At 39.0% G+C, this 24,701-nt stretch overlaps 1 pseudogene; it reads left to right on the top strand.

Moving 5' to 3' along the window:
* The first annotated feature begins 15,233 nt into the window (after positions 1 to 15,233).
* On the top strand, positions 15,234 to 23,190 carry LOC135704015 (uncharacterized; annotated as a pseudogene).
* Positions 23,191 to 24,701: the final 1,511 nt, after the last annotated feature.

The raw sequence follows: 24,701 nt of genomic DNA, 5'->3' as shown, positions 1-24,701 counted from the left end.
AATCCGAAACTAGAATGTTGAATGTGCCAATGTTTCATCATTAAAATATAGAAAGTGTTTTGTTTTTTTTTTTCCTTGGATTTGTTTTACGTCGATCTTGTTTTCCGTGCTGAGCACCAATGCTACCGACGCCGCCAGGAATGCACCTGGACCTGGACCCTTCCTTATCAACCCATCAACTCATGAACCGGGGACCAACGGCTTTACTTCCCTTCCCAAGGAAGGCGTGATCAAAGATGTTATGCCTCAGAACATCCCGGCGGCGCCGACTGGGATTGAACCCAGGCCTGCTGGGGTGAGAGGTAATCACGCTTACCAGAAGTGTTTTGTTGATTTTATGTTGACCTCTGACGTTTTTATCTGAGTGGTGCGGAGAAACACGAAATGGTTGTCAAAAAGAATCCAACTGGTGCTGTCAAAAAGAATCCAACGATCTAGAGCTGCTAAAAGTGATACTTTTCTCATACAATCCCCGTCGGCAAAGAAAGTATTGTGGTCAATGTTGAAAATATTGTCATTTCGGCATTTTTTTACTAATATTCTTCAACAAAAAACTTGCTCAAATACTCGGATGTAAATAATGTAACGAACGAACGAACCTGCACGAACTGCTGAAGGAAGAATGCAAACAAACTTTATAAGAGTCATGTGGGTGTGCACTCCCAACACCATGTACACGTTATTTATGGAGCAAAGGGTGAACTTTCGACAGCATGTATATGCAAATTGTGAGCAGTGCATTAGCAAAAAAATTTGTGATATCGGAAAATTTTCAAGTTGTTTCCTGCTGACTTGCAAAACAAAAACGGCTGTGTTCGCAGTACCCAGGTTGTTAGTTATGAGCACTATATATGGAGTGATTAAAAAAAGGAGCACTTTTTAATCATTGCCAAAAAACAAAAAGGACGAAAAGTACCCATTTTATGAAGTACTTGTCGAATGCTCATTAATGAAAAAAGTTGGTTTTACTAATTTAATGAGCTAAGCCACTCTTCTTCAAAATGGGTCTTTTTACCCATTAATACCCGAAAAAAATAACAACAAAAATACATTAAAAAACAATGTAACAATAAGACGAAAATTATTGTCTTAACAATGATTTATTTTGTTACGTCTACAATAAATTTACCTTGATTTATGTTGTACTAAACCATAAATTTCATGGTAAATGGAAAATTCACAATATAAAAGGGAGGTGTTAAGTATCTTAACAATGAAATTATCGAGATTTCCCCATATATATTTTTTATTCAGTAACATTATATATTATTGTTATTTTACTGTTGGTTGGCGAATTTATTGATTAAAAATATAACAGTATACTTTAGAGTGTATGTGTTGGCTTGACAGATCTACTTTATTGACTTTAAAAAGAAATCGAAAAAATAAAACATCGCCCCGGGAAGGGAAGGGGGGGCCGGCGCCGGTGGTGTAGAGTAAGCGTGACTGCTCTCTCACCCCAATGGGTCTGGGTTCAATCCCAGCCGAGGTCGGTGGGATTTTTCTGAGGCATAAAAATCTCTGGTCACGCCTTCCTTCGGAAGGGAAGTAAAGCCGTTGGTCTCGGCCCTTATGCGTTGATGGGTACGATATCCTTAAGCAGGTGTGGAAGCTGCCTCTCTACACATTCGATTGTCGTCAATGGATGGCAATCGATGCCCGTCGGTGATTGGCACTAGATTGCGGAACAGAGGCCGACGTTAAATAAAGGAAAGTAAAAAAAAGGGAAGGGGGTGGTATGTCTGTTACGGGTGAGTCCTTTTTTACTGGTTATGGATTGAGATTTGATCCGGAACTTGTGAGAAATGCAGGTCAACTCCCCTGCACTCGATCTCCCAAGGTCACGTCTCCTTGGTGGTTGAGCGTCGGTGATAAGTTAATGCATTCGACTGGAGAGAATCGTCCATGAAATATGCTTCCACCTGAGAGTTCCTTCCTGACATCTTCAAGTGGTGGATTTTTGTATTATTATATTGTATGATTATTGACTGCACGGAAAAGGTCTGCATTAAGCGGGATTTAGATGAGGCAGGTGAGTTGAATTCAACTCAAACCGATCTGGTCGTAGGCGTTCAATTGAGGTGACTTGATTTGACTTGAATTGACTTGACAACGAATAGAGCAAGTCCGATATCGGTCAGATTTCTGGACGTTCATTTCGCAGTTCAAGCAACAATCAATACGAAACTAACGATTTTAAATTGGCTCACCACTTTAGTAGCCTATTGGTCCCAAGCAAACGATTAACGTACCCTATTCTAGTTGAAATTCTATTACTACACTATGTTTGTTTTGATTCGCTATGAAAGTTTGACATATAACATCAGGGGTGTGTGGATTCATGCAGAACATGCAGGGGTGAGTGAAATAGCTTGGGACTGCTTGGGACCGTTGTTCTGGTACTGAGTGAGCCAAAAATAATAATGATTTTCTTCGGGACCCAGTGGTCTTAGAGTTACCTCTATGGTTCAAGTGAGTTGAACGCTGAATTGAACCATCTTAACCCAGCTTTAAAGATGGTCTAGGATAAGAGATGAGCGGACGCGGACTTGCTGGTTTTGAGCCAAACGAACTGTCAAAGCATACAAGCAGTGCCTATCTTGATTACATTGGCAGTGTTGCTGACCCTCTCATAGTCTGCATGCTTCAATCAGATTTATTTTTATCGTTCGTGAAGTAACCCACAATGAAAACACACCAATATTTAATGTAACAACAATTTTTATTGTAATAAAGTTGTGCATTATTGTTCGAATCATGTTAACAATAAAATAAATGAAAAATACGATAAAAATCATTGTAACAACATTTTATTATGTACATTCATTGTACATGTAGGTAGCAGTTTTGCCGTTTTCGGAAGGGTACAACATTATAACAATCATTTTTATTGTCGACAATAAATATTAATGTTAGAGCATTGCTTCCACTGAAAATTTCACTGTATTTTTTTTCGGGTGGGTACTTTCAAATTAGCGTGTAATACCCCGTTCACACTATAGTCGCTATATAGCGACTATAGTTCACACTACAGCCTATATTACGTGATATAGAATTTCTTGATATCAAACGTCATACAAATTATTTCCAGTGAAAACTAGATGTATGGATGATGATATCAAGATAGGCTATATCACGTAATATAGGTTGTAGTGTGAACGGGGTATAAACCCCGTTTTGCGCCCCGTGGTGAAGGTGCTTTCAAGATGCTTACATATAGGTGTTCTTATGTGTCAAATTCACGATTCAGCCATGCTCGATTTTTTTTTATGGAGGAGCGTCCGCGTTTGTTTACAATTTGCTCTAAAACCGCACTTTTCCCCCCCGCGATCTCCTCGACCATATAGTGACAAAGTTGTATCACCTAAAGACCTCTAGTAAAAGTATGGACAACTGTCAAAAGTTGTTCCATTCGAACCGTCAAAATGCACTGCTTTGCTCGATTGGAACATCTTTTTTTCAGTTTTGTGGTGACAGTCGTCCATACTTTTACTAGAGAGAGTTATAGCGAATTCGTTTATTATCGTTCCAACCCAGTGCGAACCCGAACTTTTTCTCAGTGCGAACCTCAATCTGAGGTAAGTTTTATAAACAAACGACCAAACTGACGTTTGTCAGAAAACAAGCAGATCCAACCTTGATACCCGATCCAGGTTGGAACTGAATAATAAACGAATTCGCTATTAGTATCACCATGTTCTACCCACCATGGGTGCTCTTACGCAAGACGGGAGTGAAATGGTGTCGACATTCGACCAGTCTAGTGTAGAACGTCCGTGATTGATTTTCAACAACGTTGCGGCCATTTTGTTAGAAGTGTGCTTGCGATTGGAAGTCAGTTCGGAAGTTTTAATTAGGTAGTGGTTTCATTCGACTTTTCCGTGTGTGAATCCGGTTGTAACCGTTCCGGAACGGTCCCCGCGCTACGAGCTTGCAAGTGAATGCCCGTTATCCGTGTGGGATTGGTTGGTAAAGGCAGCAGAATTTGGCTAATCAGCACCCGCTCCGACCGGCAGTAGCAGCAGCAGCAGCAGACCTAGGAGTAGGAGCAGCAGTAAAAAAAGGATGTCGGACAAGGCAACACTCATATATTTGGACCAGTGGATCGAATAATTTACCGAAACCCAAGTGGAAACCCTGTGTGATAAGGTAATGGACCGAAATTTTACTCCGTTTAGTGTTTTGTTTTCCCTTAAACTGCAATTCCATAGTGATTTGAGATTTTGGCGTAATTGTTTTTGTAAACAAACACGTCAATCGCCGATTTCTCGTCAATAAAAACTCAATCTCGTAAAATAACTATACCAAATGATAGAGGAATCATTTCTCTACCTCATAGTGTTGTTAGTTTTCGAAATTGAGATTTTATTCGCGAGAAATCGACGATTGACGTGTTTGTTTACAAATGCAATTACGCCCAAATCTCAAATCACTCCGGAATTACGAGAATACGTAAATTCCCCTATTTAATTTTTAAATAGATTTCTCATCAGTTCATCGAGCAAAGTTTCTTAGAACTGCGCTATCTTCAACTTAGTGGAAGGTTTCAACATGGTAGGGTATATGTCCCTAACCCGGATCTAATTTGAAGCCTTTGATTACATTTTATGCCGTATGTTATGTAATCATTGAGCTGCAGTCGATATTTTACTGTGAACATTAGACTGATGCAAATTTGAAGTTTCCGCTCCACAGTGCTAAAACGGTTCCAAATTGGAACCTTATTTTTAAACATTTGTTGTACCCTCCCCCAGGCCCCTCCGGATTGTTTTTCCTAACTACGCCAATGATAACTACACGACATTATTCAGTTATATTCTTGCATTTGTATTCATTAACTACATGTCTAGTAAAGATATGAAAATTTTAAGGTCGTTCTCCGCCGCTGACATAGTCTGCATACCGCATTTTTCTCTCAAAATGAACATTATTAATTGTAATTATACTATTGGTATTTGTTATATGTAATTTTGCGTAGGTGGTGGATCGCATCCTTCCCTAATAAAAAAAAAACAGTACCATAAACGAATGATAACCCAAATCATTGAACTTATTCACTAATGGTTTGGATGATACCCAGAATACGTCGTTGAGCAAAATATCCATAACAATTTTATTTGGGTTACGTTATTACTTTTCTCGACAAACTCTAGACCAACAATTGAAATAGGCGGAACAACCAAACGTAAACAATGACTTTAAACGCAAATTTCTCGAGAATCAAACCACATCCACACAATCTAATACCAGCATCTGATAGAGCAAACCGCCTTTATAGAATGGTATTGTTAGTTTGCGTGGGTGTATTTTGATTCTCGAGAAATTTGTGTTTAAAGCCATTGTTTACGTTTGGTTGTTCCTCTTATTTCCATTGTTGGTCTAGAACTATTCTCTTCTTCGCGTTGCGTGGCTCGGTACAGGTTTACAACTATTACCTATTAAACGTGTAGACTTCTCTGACGTTTGTGAAATGCACAAGTATTAGTGAAGAACTTTCGGTAAATTATAAGTATTAGTGCAAGAAACCCATTACAAACGTCAGAGAAGTCTATACTACAATGATATACAATGATTGTCAAATGGACCGTATCTACTTTTCTAAACAAAGTTTCAAACGTAAATTTGAAGAATCTCTTAGTTAATTCACAAAAACTAACATAACCGTCAGGTAGAATAAAATTTCCCAAACATGGTGGTGCAAGGTTGCGTGAGCAAGCTAATAGCTCCAACTAATTTACGTTTGAACCTTTGTTTCATATCTTTTGACCCTTTGGTAATCGGTAAATATGTGTTTTTATTGATAATGCTGCTAACATGTTTGAAATATTTGCTGTAAATCGAAGTTCTATAATCTGGCTCAAGATACGCTGAACGAACACTCACAGTACGTGGCATGGTTCCTATTCGTCTGGTTTACAGTGTTGCATCATTGGTTGAGAGTCGAAGTCAATAATTTGACTGATAGAAACCGTAAGCATACGATTCAAACTTCTTGTAGCATTTGTGTAGATTTGACAGTTACAATAAGCCATTCCATGATAATTTTTTACAGTTCACACTTGAATTGATGGATCTTTCCCATTGAAAATTGCTTTGTTTATATTTATATCTTGCATCGGCAACACCTGATCACTCACACACTCACAGCTTTTTATCTGTCAGTTCAACTGCGAAACGTCTCATGGAATGCCTTATAGGTCATAAAAGTGTTTTCTCTTCTCTCTCCGTAAGCACGGGAAAGGAAAGTAAACTCTTTTTATTCAGGTGAATACTGTACACATGTATTGAGGAGCAAATTTTTTAATGGTTAGATTATGATTCTTTAATAGAATTGTTATGGTTATTTTGCTTACCGACGTGTTTTGGATGGAATAAATCGATGATTTGGGTAATCAATCGATTGTTTTTTTATTAGTGTTGATTTGTAACATCTCATAGAGGAGACATCCTCCTATCTATTGGAAACATTGTTTGTGTAATTGAGATGCAGTTGCCAAGAAATCAGCGATGGAAGTGTTGTGTGCAAATAATCGAGGTATACCGGTAAGATGTTTGTTCTCGAACTTGTTTTTTTTTCTTTTGCTGTAAGTTACTCCAGTTTGCTGAAAGAAAATCGAATACTTCATAATTTGCGGGAACATACTTTTGCCTTTTGCTGTGCTGCTAGATGACAATGAAGTCCTGTATCTATTTACATTGCTTTGCAAAAAAAAAAACACTCGTTTAACCCCCTAAACCACCACCGCACCACCACCCACTTCTTGAGGTTAGAGGGAAATGTTTAAAGCTAGGACCAGGGGAGGAGCGTGGGAATGGGAATTCATTGTCTCATCAAAGTATTGTAATTAATTGTAATTTAACATATGACTCTATTCCAATTAATTTGCAACATTTAGGTGAGCTTGCAGAGTGGGCCAAATCGTGCTCAACCGTACCAGCTGATCTGGAGACACCTTTTGTAATCGGTCATGACATAGATCATGAGAACGGCCGTTTTCGTGTAGTGTACAGTAGTAAAAAACTATTAACTTTGCTCACTTCATTTGATACCATTGCCGCTGATTGTACGTACAAGACTACCCTTCAGGGGTACCCCCTGATGGTCATCTGCGTTATTGATAGCATGCGACATGCCCACCCAGTGGCTTTTGCTACTGTGACGAGGCAAGAAGAGGTGGACTATTGTTACGTTTTCGCTACAATCGCAAACAGGTGCAAGGCCTTCGGAATACCGCTGGCAGTGGCGACATTCATCTCTGACGGTGAAATCGCATTGAAAAAAGCTGCCTTAGCTTTGGGTCGAATACCCAGCTTGTTAACTGCTTTTTCCACGTGATGCAAAATGTGTGCAAGCATCTGAAGAAGAACTCCTAGGAGTTTTCGAAGTATAAGATGGCCCAGGTGCAAACCGATATCAGTCGCATGCAGATCTCCCCAACGAAGCATCACTTTGACCTTGCCTGTATCCAGGCAAAGTATCAAGATTCCGCCGACTTTTTAAGCTTTTTTGACAAGTATATGTTTGACGAGTTCTACAGAAATTGGTTTGAAGCGTACCAGCCCGGTTGTCCAGCTACGAACAATGCCCTGGAGGCCGTGAATAGAGCAATCAAAGAATGCCATCTGATGAAGGAACGGGTTTCGTTCGGAATTTTCTAAAGTCGAATTCTGACCGTAGTGGAGAGATACTCGGCGCCAAATTGTACGGTCCAGCATGCGAGAGAGTATGGTATTAGTATCGAGCGCAAGGCACATGATTGGCTGCAAAGCGGCAAGAAATGCCGTACGGTGAATGACTGGGACAATGGAAAGGTGTACGCGTTCCTCCCAGGACATGAGAAGCAGGACGTTTTAATCCATGATATCGACGTTTTCCACAATCCGCGGTATACTGCATTTGATGAATACAGCCAAAGTATCGGCTGCGTTCACCGGGTGGATGCCACGGACATTGATTGACGTGCATGGTGTTCCACCTGCTACACGTTTTTTAAAACCAACAGTTGTCACCATATCGTAGTTGCTGCTGTTTCCCGCGGTCGCTATAAACTACGGCCCGAGGCGAACACATCGTCAGCTGGCAGGCCAAAAGCGATGAGCGAGCGTTGATCATCGATTAGATCGTTAACGTTGATCCTAAGGTAATATTCGTATTTTTAATGACATATGATCCAGCGTCCCAGGATGGCTGACTTTCACTGCCACTTCAAGCATTCAAGAACCCAAATCTTAGAGGCTATTGCAAATTCAGGCAAGAAATTTGGATGTGCTGAGTGAGCAAAATTGTTGCGCGATATCCCAGTAGTCTTCTAGATCTGAGCCCTCCGAATGTTTGAAGTGGCTGTGAAAGCCAGTCATCCTGGGACGGTAGATAATATGTCCTTAAATCCGTTATAGTTCAACTTTCTTTTTCAGATTCGGCATATGCGTCAAACCTCACATTTTTTTTTCTTCTAAAAATATGCTGTTTTTCTATGATACTGTGTTCAAGTAACAAGCTGTCACAAAACCATCTAATTCGTGAAAATTGCAATATTTGAAGGAAATAAAGCAAATGTCAACTTCTTTTCAATACTCTTTGTTAACTTTTATTTGAGATGATGAGAAATAAAGCCTAAATCTGGACTGAATCACCTGTGCTGCATTCTCTCCCATTCAGTTTCGTTGTCTTTGATGGTCCTCTTCAATTCGAAAAATCCAATCTGCAACGTTTTTTACCTATCCACTTCCTTGCTTCTAGCTTTCATATACCTATAAGCGATTTTGTTGCGGTGCTAAACTATTTCCGTTTCCGTACATCCTTTTGGCTGCACCCTGTTGTATATTGCTGTAAGAAAACCCCATGCTGCAGAAAGTATGGAAAGAGACCTATTGTCGGTTGCCAGTAGGGATCATTCAAATCAGTTGTCTGCTTTATCGACATTTCCAGAGGAGTTTCAATGTTTGCTATGAAGTTAAGGTTTACCGCTGCCCATGGTTATTTCCTGTTTCTGAGAAGTTCGCTGCCATTGTGGAACATTTTGTAACAATACTGCTCCACTCACATCAACTCATCTGATTCCCAAATAAACAAATACTATAAACGAACGATAACCCGAATGCGTAAACTATTCCACAAATGGTTTGGACGATACCCCGAACACGTCGTTAAGCTCCTTTTTATGGTTATTTTTATAAGGGTTGGCCTTATCATCTTTTTCAACTGTTACGCAGTTGTGTCTCTTCAAAGTTTCGCTTTTCATTCGCATCCAGGAGTTTTTCAATGCTCAAAATATGTTTTCATTCGTCATTTTCAATAGGTTTGTTGCTCATTTCATATTTTTTAAGGCTGATTCGATTTGTTTGTCATGAAATTTTTTGGATATTTTTATGATCATTTGGAAATTTGCGTGGTATTTTTCTTTGCTTTATAGTGACTTTTGTGGTCTTTGTATTGCTCAAAATGCTTTTTGTAGTGCTTCTTTTGCATTTTTAATGATACTTTTTTATTTTCGATCAAACTCGCTCATCTTCTTTATCGACATCGACCTTTCTAGCCGAGACACAGTTGTTTTTTGCGTGTTGCTTTTATTTACAAATCATTTGCAAATTTATCTAATTTATTGGCTCATGAACTTCAATTTTACATGCATATCTCATGCATTTAATTTGCTAAATTTTTATTATTTATTGCATATTGTTAATTAATATTTGCTCATTTTCGCCTTTCCGTGTGAACAATTCTCTTGTATCAAAGAACATAACATATTTTTCGATAGATCATTCTCGTTTTCAAGCGTACATTTGCTTTCTGTTTTCTGGAACACTTTCAGTTTTTAGACGCCTTTAAGATTTATTTCTTAGGAAAATTTACACGCTTTGACAGCAACTTTTGGTTGAATTATTGGTACCAATATTCTTTGTATAGGACCGTTTTGATTTATTCATTGTGATTATTCAGTTTTTCATTGCTCATTTTTCTATTTTTATTGGAAAATATTTTAAACTCCGATTGCTTTTAGTAATTTGGGAAGCGCTCAAATGGCTTCATTTAGTGTACTTTTATCCATATTTAATTGAGCAAATGCGATTAGCTTTTGCCTTTTTCGTCATTTTTACCGATCACTATTGAATTATCGAAAGTAACTTTTCAATTTTTTTATACCTTTTTCTTCAATTCTATTGCGGCTTTTCATTTATTCATTGATGTACCCCTGAATAATTTAGTGGAAAATTTATGATTTTTTTGTGCTCATTTTTCATTTTTTGTAGATGTTTAATTATGCTGCCGTTCAAAAACCATGCTTTATTTTCATACGATCAATTGATTGCAGCTGATCGGTAAAATTTGCATGTGTATTCGTATTAAAAAAAAGAAAATAGAATTTCCTGAGCTACTTAGATTGAAAATCACAAAATTTGGTTCATCAAGTGATCATACATACACAGCAAAAAATAAATTTTAATATTGCATCCAAGAGGATGCACCCCAAACGCTATCTTCGTTCATTTGAAGCATCAACTTCATGCATTAGCAGATGTTTTGGTTAACACATTGCTGACAAAAGATATCAACACTGATCGTAATTATAATCTCAACATACCTACTTTTTTTTTATTTGATTTGTTTTCCGTCGATCTTGTTTTCCGTACTGAGTACCAATGCTACCAACGCCAGTGAGACGACAGCTCCCACACCTGGATCCTACCTATCGACCCATTAACTCATGGACCGGGGACCAACGGCTTTACTTCCCCCTTATGAAGGAAGACGTGATTTTATGCCTCAGAAAATCTCGGCGGCGCCGACTGGAATTGAACCCAGGCCTTTTGGGGTGAGACGCAATCACGCTTTCAACTAAACCACCGGCACCGCCAATCTCAACATTCTGCGAATAATAAAGCAATCATCGAAACCGTTGTGCACTCCCTTCAAGTATCATGATGTAAGATAAATGCTGCATGAGTATAAAACAAACCAGCGAACTTTGATATTCCAAGCACATGATTAGACATTTTTCCTGCTGACCAGTCAATGGTTCCTTACTGTATGTAAAATGGTGGGATGAAAATGCCACAACAAGATGAAAGTTGTTGTTTCTTTTTACATTTGAACTTTACAGTGACAGTAAATAAATTGCCAACCCCGTGTACTGACTGAAGTCACGATGCGCCAATGACAATAATGATGACTTGTGGTCAACTTTAAAGGAGTTTCACTTATGTAAAGAGGTTATTTCATGAAAGGGCAGATCGTAGCAAGCTACGGCCTGTGGTGAACAGTTTAGTATCGTTTTCCCTTTCACGATATCAAGAGCAAATTTTCATTACGACGAAAAGTTATTCATATTGCCAATTAAACACATATAATCTCATAGTGATAGCAATGTTCAACATATTTAGCAGGGTTTTAATCATACAAAGCAGATCACTAGCTTTCATGCTAAAAATACTGGTTTTTGAGTCAAATGTTATTATACGTCGTTTTGTTGACCCCCCCCCCCCCCCCCCCCCATGTTACTTAAGGAAAAGTGTATTTACCAGGATATTTGGGAGAATTATCAATCACGTCTCCTTACGTGTAGTCCATTGATCATTTTAGCACCATCGAAACCATCTTAGCAACAAACAGTTCGATTTAGTCACTTTAATAATGAGAAAGCGAAACGACGAACGTGCACACACTTAAGACAATCGGCATCTCCATAGAAATCGGGTGTCTTAAGTAACATCGAAACATATTTTGATCGGAAGGTGATCCGGCTTAGATAGTCCGAGGTTTGACAGGAAAAAGTCCAGAGTGGAGGGATTTCCCGCCGGAGAGATGAAAGTGGGTTCGTCCGGAAATTGCACAGTGTACAGTCCATGTTGTGCGTGGTCGAACAATAGACATCCGTTCCGGTTCCTCTGGTAGTTCCGCCAAGCTTCATGGCGGGCGTTCAGGTCGCCCCCAACGATGAATCGAGAGCTAGTACGGGTGATGGCGGTCAGGTCCTTTTTGAATTGGATTCCTAGTCCATTGCTTGCGGTACACTGGCGTGGGAAGTAAACAGCGATAAACCGAACGTTTCCAGTTGGTGATTCCACATCCACACTAACGGCCTCGCTGATAGAAGTGTGGATGTGGGGCAGAGTGCAAAACTTGATTCCCTTTCTGACGATGACCGCTACCCCCCCCCCCCCCCCCCCTGGAGCTGGTGCGATCAAGCCGGATACTGTTGTGGTCAGGCAACCAGAAGCTGTCACCGGACTTTAGGTGGGTCTCGGTTAGAAGAACCACGTCGATGCTATGCTTGCGGAGGAAGTCGGCAAGCTCAATATATTTTGCTCTTACATAGCAAGCGTTCCTGGTAGCGATGGTTAGCGGTTTAGACACCATACTGGATGATGAACTTACCGAGCACTTGGATCTGTTCGGGCTTGTTGCGGCACTTACGCAGGGCACCGGTCATATTGATGAAAATCTCCATCAATTCATCCGCTGTGAGCAGATCGGGATTATTTGGTTGAGCTGTTGGTTGTCTCCAGAATCCAGGGAGGATGGAGAGCTTTGTCCAGCAGAAGATCCAGACGTTTCTTGAGGGGGGTGGTTCGCACCCTTGGATTCGCTTGTCCATGAAGAGGCGGAAAGTTCTCCGCCCTGAAAGCCGGGGCCTTATCCTTCCTTCGTGCTGGCTGATTTTTGGTGCGCGCCTGATTTCGGATGCGCTTGAAATCCTCGCGTTTAGGGCACTGCTTGTTGGATCCTTGGTGAGCACCACCACAGTTGACGTATTTTAACGCCACGGCTCCATCCGCAGGGCAGTTGGAAGTGGGGTGGTCTTGAGCGCAATTGCCACAGCGTGGCTTAATGTTGCAGTTGCGGGTGCCGTGTCCAAAGTTCAGACACCGTTGGCACTGAGTCACATCACGATGGCCGCCACGGTATGGCTCCCAGCGGACAATGATGGAATTGATGGAGCGGTTGGCTTTCAGCGCGTTGAGCGTCACCGTTCCCTTCTGGAAGTGTACCAGGAAAAGGCTATCTGGATACGCCTTCACATTTTCGTCCTTCCTTGTCATCCGATAGACGGCACTTGGGGCAAGCTTGTACCTGTCTCTGATTTCAGCTTCGATACACTTCGGGTCGAAGTTTGGTAGGCTTCTAATGACGACCTTGAATGGCTTCTCACCGGGAATGTCGTGGGTGAAGAATTCCACCTTGGAAGTCCTCAGGTGGGCGACGACCAAGTCATACTTCGCTTTGGTACGGAGCACCACCTTGGTGCCGACTCTGCACAACTTGTATTCGGCTTCACCCCCCAGCGTCGCTAGATCTGCGATGAGTTCATTAAGATGGGCATTTTTCACTACCAATGGAGGTAGCTTCACTTTTGCCGCACTCGGGCCGGCAGAATTTTCGTTGCCGATGGCGTCACCGAAATCACCGATGTCGCTGGCATTCGTCGTAGTGACATAGGACTGGCCTCGATTCTTCTTCCTTTTCTTGCTGCGTTTTTCCAACACAGCTGGCTGGATAGTCCCATCCATGGGGAGAACAGCAAACCTGTTCGAGGTAGGCACACCGGGGTTCTGGACTTTCGCCGGGCTTCGCGACCGATGCTTCCCCATTTTGGGGCACACACACACGCACGACACACCGCGAAAGAGAGAGCGCAAACACTATCGCCACGAACTTTTCAAACAACTCGAGAGAGCGAGCTAACACCGAACTGAACTATTTGACGATCAAGCAGAGAATGTGATGAGTTGAGGCTAGACAGCAGCGCTCTTTTATATTTTTTTCAGGTTAAAGCAGAATGATGTGCAACCAAATGGTACTCGATTATGACGACTGGGTTTGGGAAGAACGTTTATTTCATGAAAACATTGATAAAATTCTCACTTTTTATTTGTATATTGGACAATGCTTGACATTGTATATTGACATTCAATAAATTCTTGTTGAAAATCATTAGTCAGAATCATTGTTATTGTTGCGTAGAAAGATTTCTGATCAATTCAATGTTCAAAATCTTTCATAATTTTGTTACATGTTCCATTTTCGGTTTTCACAAAGTGAACTCATTGAGCTTTACCTCAAAGCCGTGTGTTAATTAGCTCGAGATCGCACCGGGCTGGCCAGGTAGTGTTCGATCGACCGGCCCCACGTGTCAAAGAGTCGAAGTTCAGCCTTGATACCAGGCACCGCGAGGAGTTCGCAACGACAGGCCCTCGCGCCATCCTACAATGATACCGCTGTCCGTGGCAGCCGTGCCATTCATCACACTCATCCAGCAGTCACGCAGCAAGTGACGCCGACGCGACGGCGCAACGACCACACAAAATGCTCTCCAGAGAATCTTGTAACCAAACTTGGAAGCAGGTGTGTAAGTGATTTTGATCAATTCTCTTCATCAACTTTCTCTTTGAAATAAAATACTACAAATTTGGTACGCCTACAATTCAAAAAAAGGTAAAAGTTAAGATAATAGATGATCGATCAATTAAAAGAACTAAATGCTCTTCACATTTGTTCCATTCACTAGCTCCTAGCACTAGGTCCTATGTCAAGCTTCCGTTTGTGCCCCTGGGCACAAACATCAGTATTCGACTGTTCACTATTTAGCGTACTATATGAACTTATAAACTTTATTCTTCAGCTTGGTGAACTTATTAATTCAAAGGTTGGCGTGGAAAAGAACAAGTGCTATTCTTCGGACCGTTAGCAGACCATATATTTCTCTTTTCTCAAAATTTCCCTTTTCCTTCTTGCTCCATTAGTCCCATTCCAAATTTCCCTTCTCCACCATGATCCGGGTGCTGGGTGTTGTTTTCGGTATGCTAAGTGTAGGTGTACAACAGTTGGTGTGTTTCTGTATTTAATTCGATCGTTCATACTGGAGTTCATGTTATTCAGTTCCCTGATTCCTATCTGTTTTATGTATATGAATAAGCCATTAGTGATTTACTATTCATTCACCATTCAATAAGTAACAATTTGAATAATGGTATCAATAATTCTAAACAAACATTAGTTCAATAGTTACTGATTACAAACTTTCATGGTTCTCAGACTTGAGCGCACCAAACAGCAGTATACTAGTGCATTGTTGTCTTGTTCGGTTTAGTGCTCACTCTTTACAGCACTGCTATCGCTCTGCTCGAGCTTTCTCCATAGGGCAAAGTACCCAAACGATAACACTTCATACGTGAAGTTTGCGATTTTCAGAGTTGGTTGGAAATTCTATCCAATCTGAAGCTTTAGTGTGATAATGTATCGGCTAGAGAAAGGTCTGAAGAGGGTAGGTTGATAGTTCCGCTAGAGTACGGCAGTATAAAAATTGAATAGAAGTTGAAAATGAGCAAAAGTAACACTAAAAACATAATTTCAAATGGTATGATAATTAGTTCATCGTATATAAGTACTACAACAGTACTATTTTAATTATTGAGTCATACTAATGTGTGATACGTGCAATATAAAACATAAGCGCACGAATCCATTTGGATTGTAAATTTGTTTGTATTAAATTGACATCACTCATGTATTCGGAAACACGTATGTAAAAGCGTGAAATTTTGATGACATATTTTGTTTGATAAATATCACAATTCAAGAATTTTATGTTTCAACATACAAATAAGAAGTATGTGGTACATTTCGTTTGGCAGGTTAGACATAATCAACCATTACAAAGACTTTGCATAGCCTGCAAATGTTTTGTAACAACATCCATAAGTTATCTAGTGAAAAATTATTCTATGAATTTTATAAACGTCCATATAAACCCATTTTGGGGGAACCACTGTTAAACTTGGTTTGGATTTCTTAGATTTCCGTGTTTGAACAACGAGAAACGACATTTTCCACATTTAATAGGTATATATAACAATACAACAGAAAGCCAACAGGCACTTCTTTCGGGAACGTTTGATTGAAGAACTCAGATAAAAGCGGCAGTAGCCAAATATATATATTTTTTTTAATTGATAATCAAATTTCGTTGGCAATCTGTTACATATGTGTTTGGAATGATTACTCAATACACTACGTATGTTTTTACCAGTTTTATAAAAGTTTTTTTTTCTAGTTACATAAACATGGAATATTTACATACTGGATATATGTTTCAGAATGTCCTAAGAATGTCATATTTTGGTTAATTTGAGACATTCAGGTACATCAAAAACTAAATCAACTACTTCTGGTTACACTGAATTAAAATTTCGTTTATACAACGAAACCGCTCGTTTGTTCTACGAATTTATTCGTTGTTTTCTGCAACGAAATGGATTTGTACATTGTATGAAGCTAGTTTCGTTAGAACTGCCACACTCGCTATCGCTAGACCCAACCAGCGGTCCACAAGTGTTGGTTGTGGAAACCGAAAAATGTGGAGTGTGTTAGTGAGGATGGGTAAAAATAACTTAATCATTGGAAGGAATAAATATGACAAAAAATAAAAACAGGCTCCAGACCGCACTCGACTCATGAACATTGCGACGAATGTTTCGTACCATTTATGAAAGATGTGTGTATGTAACAAAACACACAGAAAAAATGTACCCGACTTGAAATGACCGATCACAAATTTCCTGCAAATTATTTCGTGTGGTTTTCAAAAAATTAGATTGCTGTGTTTTTATGAAATCATGTGGTATCAAACTTGTCAATTTCAAGCAGAAAAATGAAACAAACTCGTCTGCAGGCTTTACAATAGTTTCTAAATCACATCTATCCGTGGTAACCCACTGTTCAAATGAAAGCTGATCAATGCATTTTTCCTCTAATTGTTTTAATAAAATGTTTTCTAATGCGGAAGAGTCTGGACAATCTTCACAACACCGCAGATAGCAATATGTTGTCTTGTTTTCACAAAGTAGGCTGTCAGTGAACGTTTTTACATCATTTAAATGGTTAAGTTTTTTCAAACTGTGTAAAATTAGATTGATGTTTTCATGCGTTGTGCACACGCAAACATTGTGGGTTCCAGAGCTGGTTAAAAGTTTACATTGCTTAGGGTGGAGTTTTGCAAATGAAGAGAATCCAATTTTTACATTGCAGTGAATTTCATTGAATCGTTTATAAGCTTCTCTCAAAGTCATCATTAGTAATCTTTTTTGAATGGCTTGTCGTTTTCCTTCTTTCTGCATGGACACGTAATCTTTTTGACCAGGCATTGCCCGGCTTATATCATCATCTTCAAAAAAATTTATGACTGCCAATTTTGTTTCATCACTTAAGGCTGTGCCATATTTTGCGGTTTTTGACGAATGACCTTCCTTTATCAACTTAGCCTCTGTTGCGATATATCTACTAGCATTAAATTGATCCATAACTTTTTGTGTTGACCATGAATAAGGCAATAACGATAAAATTAATAATTTTTCACTTCTTGCAGTGGATGCATTGGAAAACTTTTCCTTCATGATTTCTAAAACTTCTTTGAGTTCATTCACTTCGTCAGCCTCAGGCTCGAAGTTAAAAAGATTCTTTCTAATACCTTCGTTGATTTCACGGTGCTTCTTTTCGGGGTAGTGGATGTAGTTGAGTTTTCCCACGTCTATCGGTGATACCTGGATTCCTGCAATGCCTCGGTTGAATATCTCGATGTTGACTGGTTGAGTAAATTCTTGGTACGATTGAACTGAAGTAACTGATGTTATTGATGGTACAGTTGTAAGGCTTTCACAGCTCGGTACGACAGGTACTATCACTGTAGTTGGCATCTTTGAGCTTCCGGCAACATGCTGTTCCTCGTTTGAGATGAAAAGAGCTTGTTTATCAACACGAAGACGAAAGGACGTGCAAATGCAAAAACCAGTATCCAATCGATTTTAATTTCTGGATGGTAATATTCGAAATATTCCTCAGCTCTTTCGAGCACTTGACTTCCTCGAACGGCCGAATGCACCAGATAAAACATGCTCGTTCACTCATGTTGCTTCCTGTATTAAAAAAAATTAAAAATAATAATCTTTAAAAATGATTTCATTGAAATACAACTGAAGGTTATGCTTACCTTTTAACCAAATGGTGTTACACTTATTTCCTATGATAACTTTTTAAGATGTATGCGGTAAAAATCAATCTTTGTGATCAACTGCTTGTTTTCACCATTCAAACTCATTTAAGTATCAGATCGATAGGTATAATCTCTACATTAGGTACAGACAGATTTTTTTTGGTGTTCACTACTACAGTGTTGAGTATTTGACTTATTACCGTTAAGATCACTGATACAACTATGCAAAATTGAAGACAATGAATAAAAAAGAAAATTCATCGCTAGTTTGAGCATCATTTCACTTTTATTTAGTTCTAGCTCAATATTCATCAAATGAATTTTTTAGTTTTGTTAGTAACGATACCTTTTCATGGTATCAGATGTAATGAATCCTAACTTTTCAATAGGGCCTGTGTAGAAAAACACTAATGAAATAAACATATCTATATTGCAAAAACGGCTTGCTTGATTGCATTGGTGTCTTCGAGAAAGTTGTGCAAAATTAAAATGCAATTCTTGAAAAAATATACACGGTTGAAAAACATGTGTTTTTAATGTAAATGTAAAAATCGTGAAATTTTCAAAAAATCATAACTTTTTTGTTTTTGAGTTTACCATCACCAAACTTTGCCAGTTTGTAGCAAATATTATGAGCTTCAATGAGGCTTAAAAATGTAGTTTAAGTTTACCATCACCAAACTTTGCCAGTTTGTAGCAAATATTATGAGCTTCAATAAGGCTCAAAAATGTACTTTTTGAGAAATTAATTTTTTTAATAAGAAATATATTTTTTTTCATTGAAGCAAACGAATTTTTTTACAGTGTATATTTTTAACACTATTGCCAAAATAATATCTACAACTTTGCTCAAGACAGCAAATTAATCGAACAAAGCGTTTCAGCAATATAATTTTTTTAACTCATTAGTACTATTTTACACAGGCCCTGTTAGAAAAGTAGTCGTGATTCAATTTGAAGAACTGATAACACAAATTGGCATCTTTACTAAAAAAAATAACTGTGCAAATTTTCATCAAAATCGGAGCCGACAAATTAAAAAAAAAATTAAAAAATTCGTCAATCTGTAGAGAATTGCTCAGCTGAACCTAACGGTGTTTTTGAGATTGAAGAGATTGAAAAGAAGAATTCTGTCCTAGATGGTCATGCGAAACCAGAGATAAACGATAAAGTCAAGGAGCGTTTGCCATTGAGGCAAATTGAAGGCGGTGTCTCAGGTCTCTCCAATTTCGGAAGCAACGTTTTTCAGTATCGACAGTTTAGTCCTCAGCAACTGGAAGAGCTATTAAAAAAGACCATAACGGGCCAAAATATTATAAAAAGAGGATCAATCGGCCCACTCTCCATCGATAGCCAACGAGAACTGGTGCATATTATTGTGGAGTACCACTGTAGTGTGGGTCTACAGGCCAAGGAGGATATTCTCCGATGGTATTCGGAATGCATAGTTGCACTATTCAAACACGAAAAAACTGTAAGTACGATTATTAACCAATATAGTGGAGAACGGCTTCGGCCCTGACTCTTGCCACGGGTTTTTTTTTTCTAAAAAAAAATATTCAGCAATGTATTCAAAAGCTGCTCGGAACTTTGAAAACTAGTTATTCATTTTTTATATGCAAGTTATTAAAATTGTTGTTTCTATTTGCTTAGGAAACATATTTCATCCCACGTGCTAGTGGAAGAAAGAATCCAGGAGGCAAACTGTTTAATAAAATCGTCAACTTAAAGCAAAAAGCAGGAAAAAGGAAGTTCCGTGAGGAAGCACATTTGGCCGGACACCAAAGTACATCGGAGCCGGAAGCTTTTGAGAATGATCCCGCGGCTGAGGCAGCTATTCAGTGGCTGGATCAGAATACAAATCCGTAGACAACAGCCTTAGATAAATGGGAACTTTCGTACCCCATTCGTAAGAAGCAGCTTGGGAACAAGAAAATCATAGATGAATTGTACAGGCACTACAAACTATATCGGGACGAGCACGGATATCAAGCGGTGAGTTTATGCGGTTCTTTTTAATTATATATGTAGTTATTTTTATTAGAGGGAACTTACGGATTATTCTTAGTAATTAAAAGCCGTATAGTTTACATGAAATTCGATCATTTTATAAATATATATTTATTTAATTTCACAAATTTATTAACTTCCACCCAACAATACGATTAGGAAGGACAATTATATCATCGGCCTATCTTGAAACATAAACGATTACTTAAATGTCGAATTCTCATGAATGACAACATATCCACGCAACTAACTACAAAACACCCTGAAGGCCCACGCACATTAGATCCGGATCGGACACGTGGCGCAAAGTGACAGCTAAATCTATTGTCTAACTGTCAAATTTACGTCAACGCAACGCAAACGGATCTAATGTGGGTGGCCCTTGATAGAGCAGACTTTAATGTACCGGGTGGTGTAGTCAGTCAGCGTGGGTGTACTGTGAGTCGTGAGAAATTGACCATTAAAGTAATTCTTAACGTTCCGAGTAAGGCTCATCAGACTTGTTATTGAACGATACATAAATACCTATAGAACTTGCATCTGTACTGCTGCTGGTAGGTGAACAACACGGCCAATCATACCAACTCAGCGACTGAGATTAATTGACTCAGAGAATTTTCTTTCCATACGAAATTTACTCAGATTTGGAAAAAAAAACTGCAGTTACTCACAAGCTATGAGTAACTGCAGTTTATTCTAAATCTGAGTAAATTTCGTATGGAAAGAAAATTCTCTGAGTCAATTAATCTCAGTCGCTGAGTTGGTATGATTGGCCGTGAACCAAACTGATACGGTAGTTGTGATCGTCAATCTATGCTCAGACTAGTATGTATAGTTTATCCCGTTTATCCAAATTGGAATCATTGTGTCACTTATGTACTACAGTTATCCTCCGAAGAACGCGTTACCCATTGATTTCTACCCAACGCTTTTCCCGGCGGGTTTTCAACCAGTCAGTCTGTTGCATGTTAGTAGTGTCAATAGAGAACTAGTCAATCGCAGTTCTTCGGGGGAAAAGCTGTATTTGGAAGCACAGGAACATGCGCATGGATTGTTTACTGTCTGGCATCTGTGGTACTACGTTCCTGGTTGGCATCGTTCCATTCCGTTCCTGTAGTTGCACTGTAGACAAACTATCCGATACTGTTTGAGTTTTAGGTGAGAGTACTTAATACCTGCCTGTTAGGAAAAATCGAACGGCTAAAAAACATTAGAACTATTTATTTAACTTACTAGAGAAACCAGCAACTACAACTATCCAATAAACTATTCCAATCTGCTGGTACCAGAGCTTTTCAACGATTCCGGCATTACAAATTTTTATAAAAATAAAAACAAAACAGTTTAGATAGAGCTGGAATTAGGGCGTAACAGCTTTTGTAAACAATGACTTGTCTTGATGATTTCTCGGAAGCCATGGCTCTCACTGGCAAATCGACATCACCATCGAGTAGAGGAATACTTCTCCTACCCGATGGATATGAAGGTTTGTGTAGGCGTGCCTTGAATTCCGAGAAATCAACGAGAGAAGTCATTGTTTACAAAGGCTGTTACGCCCTAATTCCAGCTCTATCTAGAACTCACCTTGGTACTAAAGAGCCTGAATTTATTTTATTTCAAGCTGAACATTGCATTAGGTCCTAAGTAACATTGACAGATTCTCTTCGTCGACTTTCTCTTTGCATCCCCACGGCCATGTAAAGACATTCCCACTTAGTTTCAGCTCACAGATCGATAAAAGAAGCTTTTATGTAACATCTAATATAAAGAGCCTGAATTTATAAAGAGACGACATGTCAAAATTGGAACAATCGATTGTCTGACAAGGTCATAGGAAAAGTCATTCCAATCGAGCAGAAGACCTGTCAAATGGATAAAATGTCGCCTCTTTATAAATTCAGGCTCTTTAATCTAATACGTCAACCAGATAAAGAAACGGTTATGTGCTCAAGTTATAAACGAAAGAGAAAGTCGATGAAGAGAATCGATCAATGTTACTTAGGACCTAATGCAATGTTCAGCTATTCTCACTGCACACTACACGGCGAATGAGAACAACCCAAATTTGAGTTTAGTTCACTCATAATCGCCGAAAGTGCAGGAACTCAGCGATGAGTAAATTTGCCTCATGTTTTCCCAGGTTTTCCCAGGATTTTCCAGGGAAAAATTCCAGAATTCAAGAAAAGTAAAGATTGGATTCACTCAGTCTATTGGTACTACTCCGAGACTGAATAAAATTTTCGTCAATTTCCTCATTTTCCGGCAAATTTTTTAGGTTTTCCACAGAAAACCACGAGACAAATTTTACTCATCGCTGAGTTCCTGCACTTTTGGCGATTATGAGTGAACTAAACTCAAATTTGGGTCATACTCATTCGCCGTGAAGTGTAGTCTAATTATAAAGTATGTAACAAGGTATGGAAGTGCTTATACAAGTGCGTTTTTATGTTGTCAAGTTTCGTTAAATTACACATATTTTTTGCTATTACAACATATATACTTTATATTCTCTTCGAAGATTGACGTTGATTTTCGGATGATGTATGGTATCGACGATGGAGTTAAGAAGTGGAATTTGGCGTTTCCAAAACTGGTGAAATACCTAGATCGGCCATACAAAGACGATATTTCAAAGAAAATTCTGGAATGCCTAAAATCTCCAGAATCTGACTTAGGTAAGTAACCTGTTGTTATTTTTATTTAGGCCTGATTCCAAGTGAATTACTTATATTCTTTTAATTTAGATGTTAAACCCTGTGCCGTTCTCCTGCTTCTGAACAATGTTCTAAAACCAACAAAGGTAACTCGAAAATTTAAGCCATCGATTTTGGCAGGTCAGGAAGAAATCATATTGTTTGCGACATCAAACGACTTGGCTGCTGGCATCTTCACTAAATTCAACGAAGACTATTCTAAGTACGGATTTCAACCGGTTCCGAAACTGATATTCATCGGCGAAGGTATTGACTCTCTTGAAGGGGAGTTTCAGGTACGTTTCCAGGACTTCAGTTATCGATTCGATAGTGCAAGTAGAGCCATAGATGTTCTGGTTAAATTCTGTGCAGTTTTTGGTCTGGAGCATTCTCGTATTTCAAGACTGGTTTGGCTTTTTATATCCGCGTTCTTCTACAACGTTCCAGTGCAGGAGCAGTACGAGTGTATTAATAGTTTAAAGGCGTATCTTTTAAATTGAACATGTTTGCTTGCTTCATTGAAGGTTGTCTGCAAACGTTCGAAACGAGCAGTAACTATATTGAACATCTTCATAGCAACCACAAAACTCCGGTAAATTATCGTTATGTCTGTACATATCCAGAATGTAATCAGAAATCTTCTAATTGGTATTCATTTAAGCGTCATTGCATACGTCATGATAGTCGTGATGAGGAGAGCATTTCACCGGATACATGTTTAGAAAGTACTGATAATGAAACCGGGAAATAACGAAACCGATCATCAGCAAAATACAATATCAATACAAAATACAATATAATTGATGATTGATCAATTAAAAGAACTAAATGTTCACATTTGTTCCGTCCACTAGCGGTCCTACGTCAAGCGTCCGTTCGTGCCCCTAGGCACAGACCCTTCTACTTTTTTTCCCCAGTATTCGACTGTTCACTATTTAGCGTACTATGTAAACTTATAAACTTTATTCTTCAGCTTGGTGAACTAATTAATTCAATGGTTGGCGTAGAAAAGAACAAGTGCTATTCTTCGGATCGGTAGGAGACCATAAATTTCCCTTTTCGCAAAATGTCTCTTTCCTTCTTGCTCCATTAGTCCCATTCAGAATTTCCCTTCTCCACCATGATCCGGGAGGTGGGTGTTGTTTCCGGTATGCTAAGTATAGGTGTATAACAGTTGGTGTGTTTCTGTATTTAATTCGATCGTTCATACTGGAGTTCATGTTATTCAGTTCCCTAATTCCTATCTGTTTTATGTATATGAATAAGCCATTACTACTTCATTCCCCTTTCAATAAGGAAGAATATGAATAATAGTATCATTAACAAACAATAGTTCAATAATTACTGATTACAAACTTTCATGGTTCTCAGACTTCAGCGCACCGAACAGCAGTATACTAGTGCATTGAGACAGCAGTTCGGTTGAGTCATTGAGTGCTCGCTCAACTGCGATAGTTCCGCTAGAGTACGGCAGTATGAAAATTGAATCAACCTACCCTCTTCAGACCTTTCTCTAACCGATAGATTATCACACTAAAGCTTCCTGTTAGATAGCATTTCCAACCAACTCTGAAAATATTTTGGTCCTAGCTTTTGGGGAATGCCTACTCTGTCCAATGGCGTTGTTGGGTTGCCTGATTTATTTGTTATTTGCGATAAATGGTCGATTAAAGTGCAAAGTATCGTGTGGTGCGTAAAGTCGATGTGTACTTGCAGTTATTAATGTTGATAGCTTAAAGCCATTTCTATGTGTGTGAGCCTTCACAAAATTCCAGTGAAACATCAACCATGGTAATTATGCAACGTAATGCTGTCTCATTAACGGTTGTAGGGCTTGCAGCCACCATCATCATCCAAAACCACGTGTTTGGGTGTACTGGCAGTGTGTCTTTTGATCTATGTTTTCTTCACCCTCTCTTTATCTTCTTTCCCGCTCGTCAGATTGATACATGAGCTTTTGGATCGCGATAATGTCTGCTGATGGATGTAGGATTTTGTGTAAAGTCGCCCA

This window comes from Ochlerotatus camptorhynchus, unplaced genomic scaffold (genome assembly GCF_037179485.1).
Source record: "Ochlerotatus camptorhynchus isolate MF236.1 unplaced genomic scaffold, CSIRO-AGI_Acam_v1.1 ptg000228l, whole genome shotgun sequence".
Taxonomy (NCBI): Eukaryota; Metazoa; Arthropoda; class Insecta; order Diptera; family Culicidae; genus Ochlerotatus; species Ochlerotatus camptorhynchus.
This window is presented reverse-complemented; position numbering and strand designations above follow the sequence as displayed.